Source organism: Hevea brasiliensis, chromosome 7 (assembly GCF_030052815.1).
Source record: "Hevea brasiliensis isolate MT/VB/25A 57/8 chromosome 7, ASM3005281v1, whole genome shotgun sequence".
Classification (NCBI taxonomy): domain Eukaryota; kingdom Viridiplantae; phylum Streptophyta; class Magnoliopsida; order Malpighiales; family Euphorbiaceae; genus Hevea; species Hevea brasiliensis.
In genome coordinates, this window is record NC_079499.1 from 17,669,073 (window position 1) to 17,680,197 (window position 11,125).

Consider the following 11,125-nt stretch of genomic DNA (forward strand, 5'->3'; position numbering starts at 1 on the left):
CAATTTTAATTCAGGAAGTTTGCCCAAAAAGTGACTAAAACCTAGTGAACAAAGTGACCGAAGTTGAGAAATCGCAGGCTGCCCTGCATAACCTGACTAAATGAACAGTATTTGTTCATTTGGTCATAACTCGAGCTAGACAGGTCAAAATGACCTGAAATTTTACCAGTTGTTAGATGAGATATAGAACTAAAACTTTAATGAAGAACACCAACCCAAATTATGCCATTAACCCAATCAAATTACTGAGCAAATTGGGTCACTGAATCTGTAGACTGCAGATTTTCCATTTGAACAGTAAAGTTTCAATGGCTATAACTCTCTCTAGAAAACTCTGATTTAGGTGATTCTTGAACCGATGGAAACCTAACACATGGTAGAACATTTCATATGAAGAAAATTAGACCAAATTATGAACTTAACTTAATCAAATTACTGAATGAATTTGGATCAACAAATCTGCAGAACCAAATTCTACAGCATGAACAGTAAACGTAATTTGCTTATAACTTGAGCTAAAAAACTCCAATTGGGGTGATTCAAAAAGGAGAATAAACTTGAGACAATAGGGAACATTTTTTATGAAGAAAGTTTTGCCAAATTCCAATAGTAAACTGACCAATGAAACAGTACAATTAGGGACACCAAAACTGAAAATTTGTAATTTTGCCTAAAAGACCTAAGTTTTGAAAAAATGACCAAAACCAACAAGTTTCGTGACCAAAATGTGGTATGTGGGTGATGTTGGAGTTTCCATACCTATTAAGCCTTAGAAAGTCAACTATTTGACTTGAATAGTGTAGTGAATAGTAACCCGAAACACAAAATTTCAAGAACGTCGAGTTAAGCGCGTTAGAGCTAGGTAAAAGTGGAGCTAAATTTATTTTAGATTTATTTTAAGTTCTAGTATTGAAACACTATAAAATTGTGTGTTTCAGTTGGAAAGAATACCGGGAAAGAACCCGAGGAACCGAGTCAAGGCCAAGAGGCGACTTGCTTGAGGTTTGTGCACAACTAACTCTTTTGTTATTTTTCAATTCCAAATTGATTTGAAATAAATTTATTGTATGATTTATGATTTTGTTGTGTTGAGAATTTTAACTTATTGAATGAAATTGTATAATTTGAATATAAATTTTCTATTGCATTTAAGGATTTATTGCATTGTTTTGAGGATTGTAAATTTTAAGTTTGATGTATTGCCAACCTTGAGCATGAATTTATGATGATTAAATATGTTGATTTGTAAATACTTTGCAAATAGAAATTATTTTGAATATGATTTGAAACCACAGTTGACATGACAAAATATGTTGTGAATTCTCATTAGCTTGTCTAGTGAGATAACTCCTCTACTTGATGGGGCGAGTTTCTTCCTCTCTGGCTTGCTAGTTGGGGAATGATGTGAATGAGTACTCATATATACTAGCTAGTCTTTGTTTCTCCCTTTTAGCCTCGATTATTAGGAGAATGTGAAATGTCGTGGTGTACAACACGGCATCTATTCGAATTTTGGGTCATGGGTTCGACTGTGTGTATTATTGGCAACGCCCTTTAAATTATGCATGATTTGATAAATTTGTCAATGATTCAAAAAATTTTTCATTGTCTCGGAATTTAAAAGAAATGTAAATAAATAGTTACTATTTGATCAAAATGTTATTCGAATGAATAATTTGCATGAATAAAAATGTTGATTTCTGAAGGTCATGGATTTTGAAGAATTTAGAAATTTTAAAATTCTATTTGTTATGAATTGTCAAGCATAAATTGTATTAAGTTTTAAATTATTAGTTTGTGCACCACTAAGTTCACCACTCAGCGATAGCTTTGTATGCTGTCGCAGATATAGAGACTAGAGGAGCAGCAGATTATTGAGTCGAGACAGGAGCTACACGCTAGAAGTTATCGGATATAATTTATACCCTGACTGTAAATATTTCTTTTGATGTATATATTGCACACAAATGTATGGACATGTAAAAATGGGTCTTAAGCAGTTTGTATAAAATTTGTATAAAGTTGTAATATATATTGTAGTTTGAAATTCTCTTAATGTAAATTTTGTAATGATGTGTTTTGTTTCTAATGAAATATGAATGGAACTATTTTATTTAATTTGAATGAAATGGATTGCTAGTATTTTGATGATCATTGGATAGTGGATTTGAAATTTGAAAGTTGATAAATGTGTTGAGAAATTGATTGAGATTGAGTATGAAATTGAAGCAGTTGTTGAGACAAATTTTTAGAAGTGCTTTTTACAGGTATTTGAAGAACTGTTTTCTCAAAATACAGAGGGAACTCTATCAAAATTTTTATAAAATTTGAGTAAAAATAAAATGGGCCAAAAATATTAACTAGTTTTAATTTTAACTAAATGTTTTAAGTACTTATTAGAAAATGCTCACCACTTATCAAAAGTAAGAAAATTGTTTTAAAATCCCTTGTAGGGTACTTAATGAGTTATCGGTAGGTGAAGTTCGGTAGTTCATTAGATATTCTACGGGATCATGTTATGCCTTGCAGAGGGGTAAGGTGTGACAACAATGCTCTTTTGGATTCATCTCTGGTTGGCTAGGTAGTTTACCAAGGGCTTTGCTTGGGGAGCTAACTTACTGAGCAATCTGATTCTCAAGCATTTTATTGTGAGTGCTAGTTGATTCACTCTGGAGGAGAGCTGCTTAATCATCTCATTTTGTTATTGTTATGCCATTAAAAAGTTCTCCATCATAGCTTCCATGGATGATTTCTACTCTTGAGGTTGAGATTGAGGATGAAAAGAAGGTAACAATAGAGGTGAATTAGGATTTCTTTGTTGAAACCCTGGTGGCAGTGGTTTATAGCCTTATCATTGGTTGATGGGCTAATTCTACAGGTTAGACCCTAAGAAGTTTAGGTGGTTCTTCCATCTAGGATTATAAGTATTTGAGTAAAGGTTTCTGCCCATCTCTAGTTGAAATTCCCATTATTGTTTACATAGTTCAATTGCTCTGAAGAAGGATCATTGTGATAGCTAAATTTTAAACTATGATGTCGTCCCCCACATTGATCATAAACTAAGTTACTAGCTCTAATGGCATTAGCACTCTATATATCTAACATCTTTATCAGCTAATCAAATTGAGTGTTGATCATGCTCAATGCATCTAGTTCAAGTACTCCAACTAATTTTCTTGTGTCTCCTCTTTTATTGGCCCACTTAAAGTTGTGGTAGGCAACCTGCTCAAGAAGATTGCAGACCTTAATTGCTGTCTTTTCTAGTAAATTTCCACTAACTGCTAGATCAATAGTGCTCCTTGTTGATGGTAACAATCCATTATAGAACTTCTAAATGAGCAGCTAATTTAGATGCCATGGTGTGGGCACTCACTCTGCAGATCTTTGTAACTTTCTCATGCATCATAAAGAGACTCATTGTCCCTTTACTGAAATCTATTAGGTTCATTGAGGAGTTTTAGCTATCTTCCTAGGTGAAAAACATCTAGCTAAGAAAGCTTGTGATAGATCATCCCATGTGGTGAATGAATAAGTGGTCTAAGATGGTAACTGCTTCCTTACTTTGTCTCTAAGAAAGGGAAATGCTTTCATGCAAATAGCATCTTCAAAAACCCCATTCATGTTGAATATATCACATGGAACAAGGAAATACTAGAGGTGGAAATGTGAATCTTCTAATGGAGAACCCCCAAACTAGGTTTGCTAAATCATCTGAAGCCATTTTGGTTTCAACTCGAAGTTGTCAGCAACCACTGTAGGTCATGTCACACTTGATTGAAATCCTTGAATACTAAGTGCTCCATAGTCTCTTAGAGGCTTAGTGTTCTGCTCTGCCATTTTCGAAGATTCAACCTTTTGTTGCTTTTAAAGTTCTCTCAATTTTTAGATCTAATTGAAGCAATTCCTCCTCTTGTTTAGCTCTGGGCATAAACTAGACAATAACTCCAAAAAAGTGATCAAACGAGCCAAGTGTGGTATAAGAATTAAAAGAAAACAAAATAAAATGCCTAAATTAATTAAATTGCCTATTGTTCAATATCAAAGCATGATCCCTGGTAGAGGCACTAAAAACTTATTATGCAAAATCTTGCAAGTGCATGCTATTAATAAGTAATAAGGTGATAAGTGAGTATCGTTCCCATGAGGACCATGTTATGTACTGAACTAAATAACAAGTACAATTATCTAGGTGATAGAATTATAGAGAAATAATAATTAAATCTAAATTAAATGAAATAAAGTCTAAAGTAATTAACTAAACTTGAATATCAATTAATTAAAACATTCTAGAGCTAAGAGTTCATACGTCAATCAATTATAGACCTAATCCAATTCATTCAATAAATAGAAAATTATTACTTTAAAGAAAATTAATCCTAAATTATCTTAAGCCCTCTCTCAAGGTACTCAAGTTGTATTTTAATTAACTCAAACCTTACTTTTGGGGCAACTAAATTAATTAAAACTCATTATATCCTTTGATTAGTTATTAATTTCATCTAAAATTCTAGCTTATCTTTAGATCAAGAATCCTAAGTTGAAAATCATATTATTCAAATATTAATTTTCACCTCTTAATCCTTTAATTAATATCTAAAATCAATATTAAGTGGAGCTCAACATAAAGCATGCATGAGAACACAAGAGATTGTATGAAAAAAAAAAAAAAAAAAAAAAAAAAAAAAAAAAACCTAATTTATTAAAATAGAATCAAATCAAATCCATAACTGAAATGAAAACACTACATCCCTAACCCTAGAATAAAGGAAACTACTCACACATGGTGAGTTTTATAATCAAGTTTATGAAATAATAAAGAAAAGACATGAGAAGAAAATTGAATGAAAGAACACAGTTAGAGAATCACAATATTCGACTTTTGAAACTTCAGCTAAAACTTCCTCTGAAAATCTTGCAAATCTCTCTCTCCTCTCACCTATCTTAAAGGTAATATGCTCTCTTGAAAGTAAAAAGGTTGATCCCTGATGAAATTCTAACTTCTTGTATTTATATTTGCAAGGAAAACTATTGTTTTAGAGTCTTAAAAGCCTTAATAAACCTCTAAGAACACTAGAGATTGAGAAAAGTCGAGTTGTAATTCCTTTATTTGCACGGCCTTGCCCCATGTAGTTTGTTGGGCCTTAAATTTTTGAAGAATTTTCTACCTAGAAGGTTACATGGGCCGCATTATTTTTCCACAGGCCATGTAATCTTATGTACCCAGGAACACGGGCTATGTAATTAATTACACGGATAGTGTAATCTCAATGGCCTCCAAACTTTATTTTTAAATCTCCGACACTTTTATAATTGCCTCTATACCATCCTAAGCCATCGATGCACACCTAATAAAGGCCAAAAATCATGGGATCAAACCAAATTAAAACAGAAATTAAAAGAAATTAAAAATACTTGAAAATAAATATGAAAGTAACTAAACATGAATAAAATTCAATGAATATGCTTTCTAAATGCCCACATGATGTGACTACATCAAAAATCAAGTTCCTCTTCAGTCTCGGAACATGCTAATACTCCATAATTTTGAAAATGCCATCAAACATCCTCAATCTGATGTTACCTATTCCATCCACAGGTAATGCACAATCATTACCTAGAAACACCTTGCCATTCATTCGTTTGTAAGTGATAAACAGACTTCTATATGGACACATGTGGTAAGTAGCACCATTAACAAGAATCCAGCAATTCTATCCATGATCTAAACTCATAGATAAAATTTCCCTAGCATTGTCATTGCCATCAGAATCACTAAACCTATCAACCACATTCACAAAACTTATTGGTTGTTTTCCCTCTTTATTTCTCAACTTGGGATATTCTCTTTCATAATGACCTTTCTCCCCGCACTCAAAATAGTTAGCCTGTTTCATTCTTGACTTAGATTTGGCCTTAGGTTTCTTATTGCTAAAAGAACCTTCCTTTGACTGTGCTCTTTCCCTACTCACTAAACATTCTCCTTAGACCTTTCTCTATTATCCAGAAAAATCTTTTGCAACTCCTGATTTTAGAGAATTAGTAACATCATCTAGTGAAATTATGTCTTTTCCATACAACTATTATCATAAAAAGTCTCATAGGAGGGTGGTAACAAACATAACACAATAAGAGCATGATCCTCACTATTAATATCAATATCAATATTCTTCAGGCCCATAATGAATGACTTAAATTAATCCAAATGTTCTTTAATGGGTGTACTTTTGCTCATTCTCATATTGTATAGCCTTTTCTTTAAATAAAGACAATTGGCGGTATATAGCTCTTTTAATTTTTTTCATGCTGTAGACACTGAATTTTCATTAGTAATCTTACATAAAACATTATTAGTAATGCTCATGAAAATTGTACTCAAGGCTCTCTCCTTCAAATCAGCCTTGTCTGCCTCTTTTATACCATCTGTAAAGTTATCATCGATTGCCTTCTATAAACTTTATAGGATCAAGAAAGATTTAATTTTAATCTTTTACAGATTGAAACTCAATACACCATTAAACATCTCTACCTCATACTTCATTACAGGTGATACTATCTGTAAACTCTAGATTGCACGCATAAAGCTTTGATACTAATTTGTTATAGTAGTCACGCAAATTTAAAGTACACACACAATTGCACAATCACATAGTATAAAAAAGAAAGAAGAATAAAATAAGATTTACGTAATTTGACCATAAGGTCTATGTTCATAAGCAAGACGAGAGAAAAATTTTCACTATGATAAAAAAAAAAAAAAATCATTCAAAACTCTTAAACCCTAACCCAGTGTATTTCCTTAATATCTCACAAATTTATCATAAAGGGAAGACAATACAATATTTATTTATTCCAATCGAGTCACAACACCAAACTTTTGAGTTAGGTCACAATTCTGATTAATAACGACACATCAAAAATTAATGCCATATAAAATAACATTAAACCATCCAATTCATGCACGCGTATATGATCTAACTTTATAGAATTACATTGCATGCAAAATTTTTGTGTCATTATCATACATGATGTGGTATTAACAAAATTTATATGTAGGAAAGGGCAAGACTATTGATGAAAATACATGTGTGCTAAAATCAAAACAAAAGTCACTAAGTCTTATTGTTGGCTTAGAGAGCAATAATACAAGTTCAATTGATAGGTTAACCATAATGTATTAATGCAATTAAAAAGACAAAATTCTTTGAACTATTAGCCTTAAATGGATTACGCACTTCGAGTTAGGCGACCAATCAATCAAAAAAGGTAACAACCACTAGTTTGATGTGATATGAATTTTGGAAGGGTTAGATCACAAGTCTAATTATATATCACCACAAAATCAAATCAACTGGGCATCAATAATATTAGTCCTTCTTTTCTCTCTTAATTATAGCATATGTGACGGGTCAATCTTAGCTAAATGGTAAGATGAAATCATTTTAAGGCTTAACATCAAAATTTAAATTTTGCCAATATAATTTTATTCCTTGCAAAATGAAAGAAAAATAATCAATAAATTTTAAGTCCATGATAATAAAATCGTCTATAAAGTTATTTCATTTCAAATTCAAATGTCAAAACTAATTAATAATATTAAAAATAATAAAAAAATATATTGCTAGCCATTTATACAAACTAAATAATTTATTATATAATCGTTTTTTTTTTCCTCTTCTAGAGGAGATATATTAATTTTATTCCAATTATATCTAATTAGTCTGAAGTGTAAGTACATATTATCGTATTCTGTTATCGTATGCTGTTGAGATAATCAGACGATAATATTTCATAAAAAAAAAAAAGGTCTAATTTATTATGCTTGCCAAAAATTTTGTTGAGATAAAAGATAAATATGATAAATATGAACATAAAATATTGAATCTATTTATAAAATTTAATCTAATAGTGAAAAATTAAATGTATACAAAATAAATAAAAATAAAATTACCATATATATATATATATATACGAAAATGGAATTAAAGACTCAGAAATATTGCTAAAAACAAAATAGATATTGCCATCGACCTGAGGACAACGCAAGGGGATTATTGAAGTGCAAAGAAAGATGAGGATATGTGGACTGTCGGGTATTATTTATAAATATATCAATCAAAGGAGACATTATTATCCATTTATCCAGTGTAATGTGTCCCCTAATTACGTTTAGATTGGAGAAATAATTACATTTCATTAATTATCAAGACGTCTTATCCTTCGACATGCTAACCCTTGCAACTATTCAGAATTTATTTGTTATGAATCCAATTCCAAAGTAAGTACGATTGAATAATAGTTTGAAAATATATATTTTTTTTTTAATTTTATGATTAAAATATATTAAAACTAATTTTTAATTAATATATTTAAAGTAACTTTTTAATAATTAATATTTTTTAACATGCATTACATGTTATGTATACGCATTGTCTGTATTTGTGAATTAATTTTTTTATTTTTAATTTTAAAAAAATTTTCATGTTAATTAATTAATAAACATTAAAATTAATAGAAAATTTCTTTCAAAACAAGCGTAATAATATAAAATAAGAAAATTAAAGTAAATTTTTAAATTAAAAAAAAAACAATTTCATTATATACAAGTTGTATCTATTGAAGTAAACAATATATACTCTTATTTATTAATAATATCTTCATTTTGTCTATGTAAGATTTGAAATATCCGTTTTATTAAATATAATACTTTTAGCTCCTAAATTTTTTATTATTCATTTTTTAAAAAATTAAATTTAGTCATAATAATAAAAAAATTTAAAATTTTCGATTTCCTTATTGTTATTATATAGTCAATTCTTTAATTTTTAAAAATTTAGCTTGATTTTAAATGTTTATTATTTTTAGTCGATAGTTAAAACCAAAGTCAATGGTCAATATCATGGTATATCAATTGATTGAAAGAGATCAACGATATGCATCCGTAAGTATACAGAATCGCACAACTAATATAGAATGGATAAGATATCATTTCTACAAGAATTATCTTTAATTACCAAAATTTGTATTAATTTTACTAATATCTATATAATTTAGCTCATATCTAGATAAAATGGATTAAATGTAAGACATTAAAATTAGGTAAAAATGAAATTAACTACAAATGAAAATTAACTAATAAGAGCAATAAAAACTTTAGGGTTAAAACCAAATTAAAAAATTACTAGGGATATTTATTTCACTTGACCCCAATACTTAATCTCAATAAACTTTTGTCTCATAATTAATTTTAACTACTCTTGCAAAGGTTAAAAATCAAAAAATTTAACAATCCCTTCTTGCATTATCAGACCTTTTAATTAATGAATTAACCCTTATTTCTCATTAGAGAGTTATTCTATTAATTAGAGTATTAAGACAAAGACTATTGTAACAAACTCCATACACCCAACCTTAGTTTTCACCCTTAGTTGAAACCTATGATATATATTTGTTATTAAATCAAATTTATAACTTTGTTTTCTAACCATAGATTATAAATCTAAAAATCACTCAAGTATTTGACCAAAATACCTGAAAGCATTAAAGACAAAAATAACAACTAATAGCAAACTAGAAAAAATTAGAATCTTGAGATTAATATTAAGTCAAGCTACATCAAATTCCTAGCTAAAATATTTAGCCACTCAAAATGTCAAAAACAATAATAAAACTCAACAAATCAAAACTCAACATCATTAAACAAAAATGGATTTCTCCCAAAGTAAAGAAATTAAAGGAGAGAAAAGAAAATAAAACTCTATAAGATGTAGGTTAATGTCTTCCTCTTTCAAGCTCCTAGAATCCCCTTTTCAAGGCCCTTTCCATTCAACAAAAAATGTGGGTTTTTGAGTGTTTCAAAGAGTGAAAAACATTTTTTTCTTCCTTTCTTGCCAATTGAAGAAATCATCAACTAATCTCTATCTTGGACTCTTCCACTATCTCTTGTGAGTTGTCACCAACCTATTGGGTGAAGAAAGACCTTCAAAGAGCATCTCACAGTAGGTGATATGCTTGGAGTAAATCCCACAGTTGGCCATGTGCATTCCACAGTCACACAGGGAGCCACAATATGTCTCACAGCTAGTGGTGAGATATTTTGCCTCTTTGAGGCTTTCTCCATTTTTCACTATTTTGTCACCAATTCTTAAATAAAGTGGGCAAACTTCAATTAGAACAAAAAAGCAAAAATTGCTTTTAACTTAATTAAACTATAAACTGTAAACAAAAATTAATTAAAAATAATATTTACAATGATTAATCAAAATTTCTCTATAAGGGTATTATATATCAATCAACAGACAAAACCATGTCACATTAGCTTATTTAAATCAGTTTTTATTATGGGTTAAAAACAATTTTTGAAACAAGTTGAAATTCCCATGAAATAAATATCGTAAAATTAGTGTTAGTTTTATTCTGTTTACATAATTATGCAAAATTTAAATGATATTCTAATAATTTTATTAAGTTTTTAATAAAAATTACTTTTTTATTTATTATAGCTGAAATTTCAGAATATAAAAAATATTTTATTTTTCTTTTAATGAAAATAAAATAAATGAAAATTTGTTCATATAAAAAATAAAATCTAAATTTGATTAAAACTGTATTTTTATCAATATCATTATTTTTTTTTGAAAAATAACTATAAATTTATAATAAATAAAGTAGTTGTTACGCTTTAATCGGATTAAAAATTCAAATTGTCAATTTCAATATTTAGTTAATGATTATTCGTCACTAATATTCTTTCTTTAAAGTTAAAAATTTATAACATATTAAATATATATATATATATATATATATAATTGAGTTACTTTTGATTAGATTTTTTTTTTTCATTTAGTATATTTGTTTTGGAGAAGATTCTAGTATTATTGAGCCATGAATAAAATTAAAATTTTTAATAAATATTAAAATCCTAATTTAGCCTTCCAACATTATTGCTATTAATTAAAATTTTTGGAGTAAATTTCACTTGTTTTCCTTAAAATTAAGAATTTATAAGATATTAGGAGTTTATAACAATATAATATTTAAATTTTAATTTATGATATAAAACTTCTGAACTCAATTTGTATATTAAAAAAAAAAACTAAATTTGGTGCCTATAAAAGCCTGCTTTTGC

General features: G+C 28.8%; 1 non-coding gene across 1 annotated transcript; it reads left to right on the forward strand.

The window, feature by feature from the left end:
• The first annotated feature begins 3,351 nt into the window (after window positions 1–3,351).
• Window positions 3,352–3,458, forward strand: LOC131181865 (small nucleolar RNA R71). The gene has a single exon (XR_009150340.1). It is a non-coding gene; the product is annotated as a small nucleolar RNA R71 (small nucleolar RNA).
• The last annotated feature ends 7,667 nt before the right edge of the window (window positions 3,459–11,125 follow it).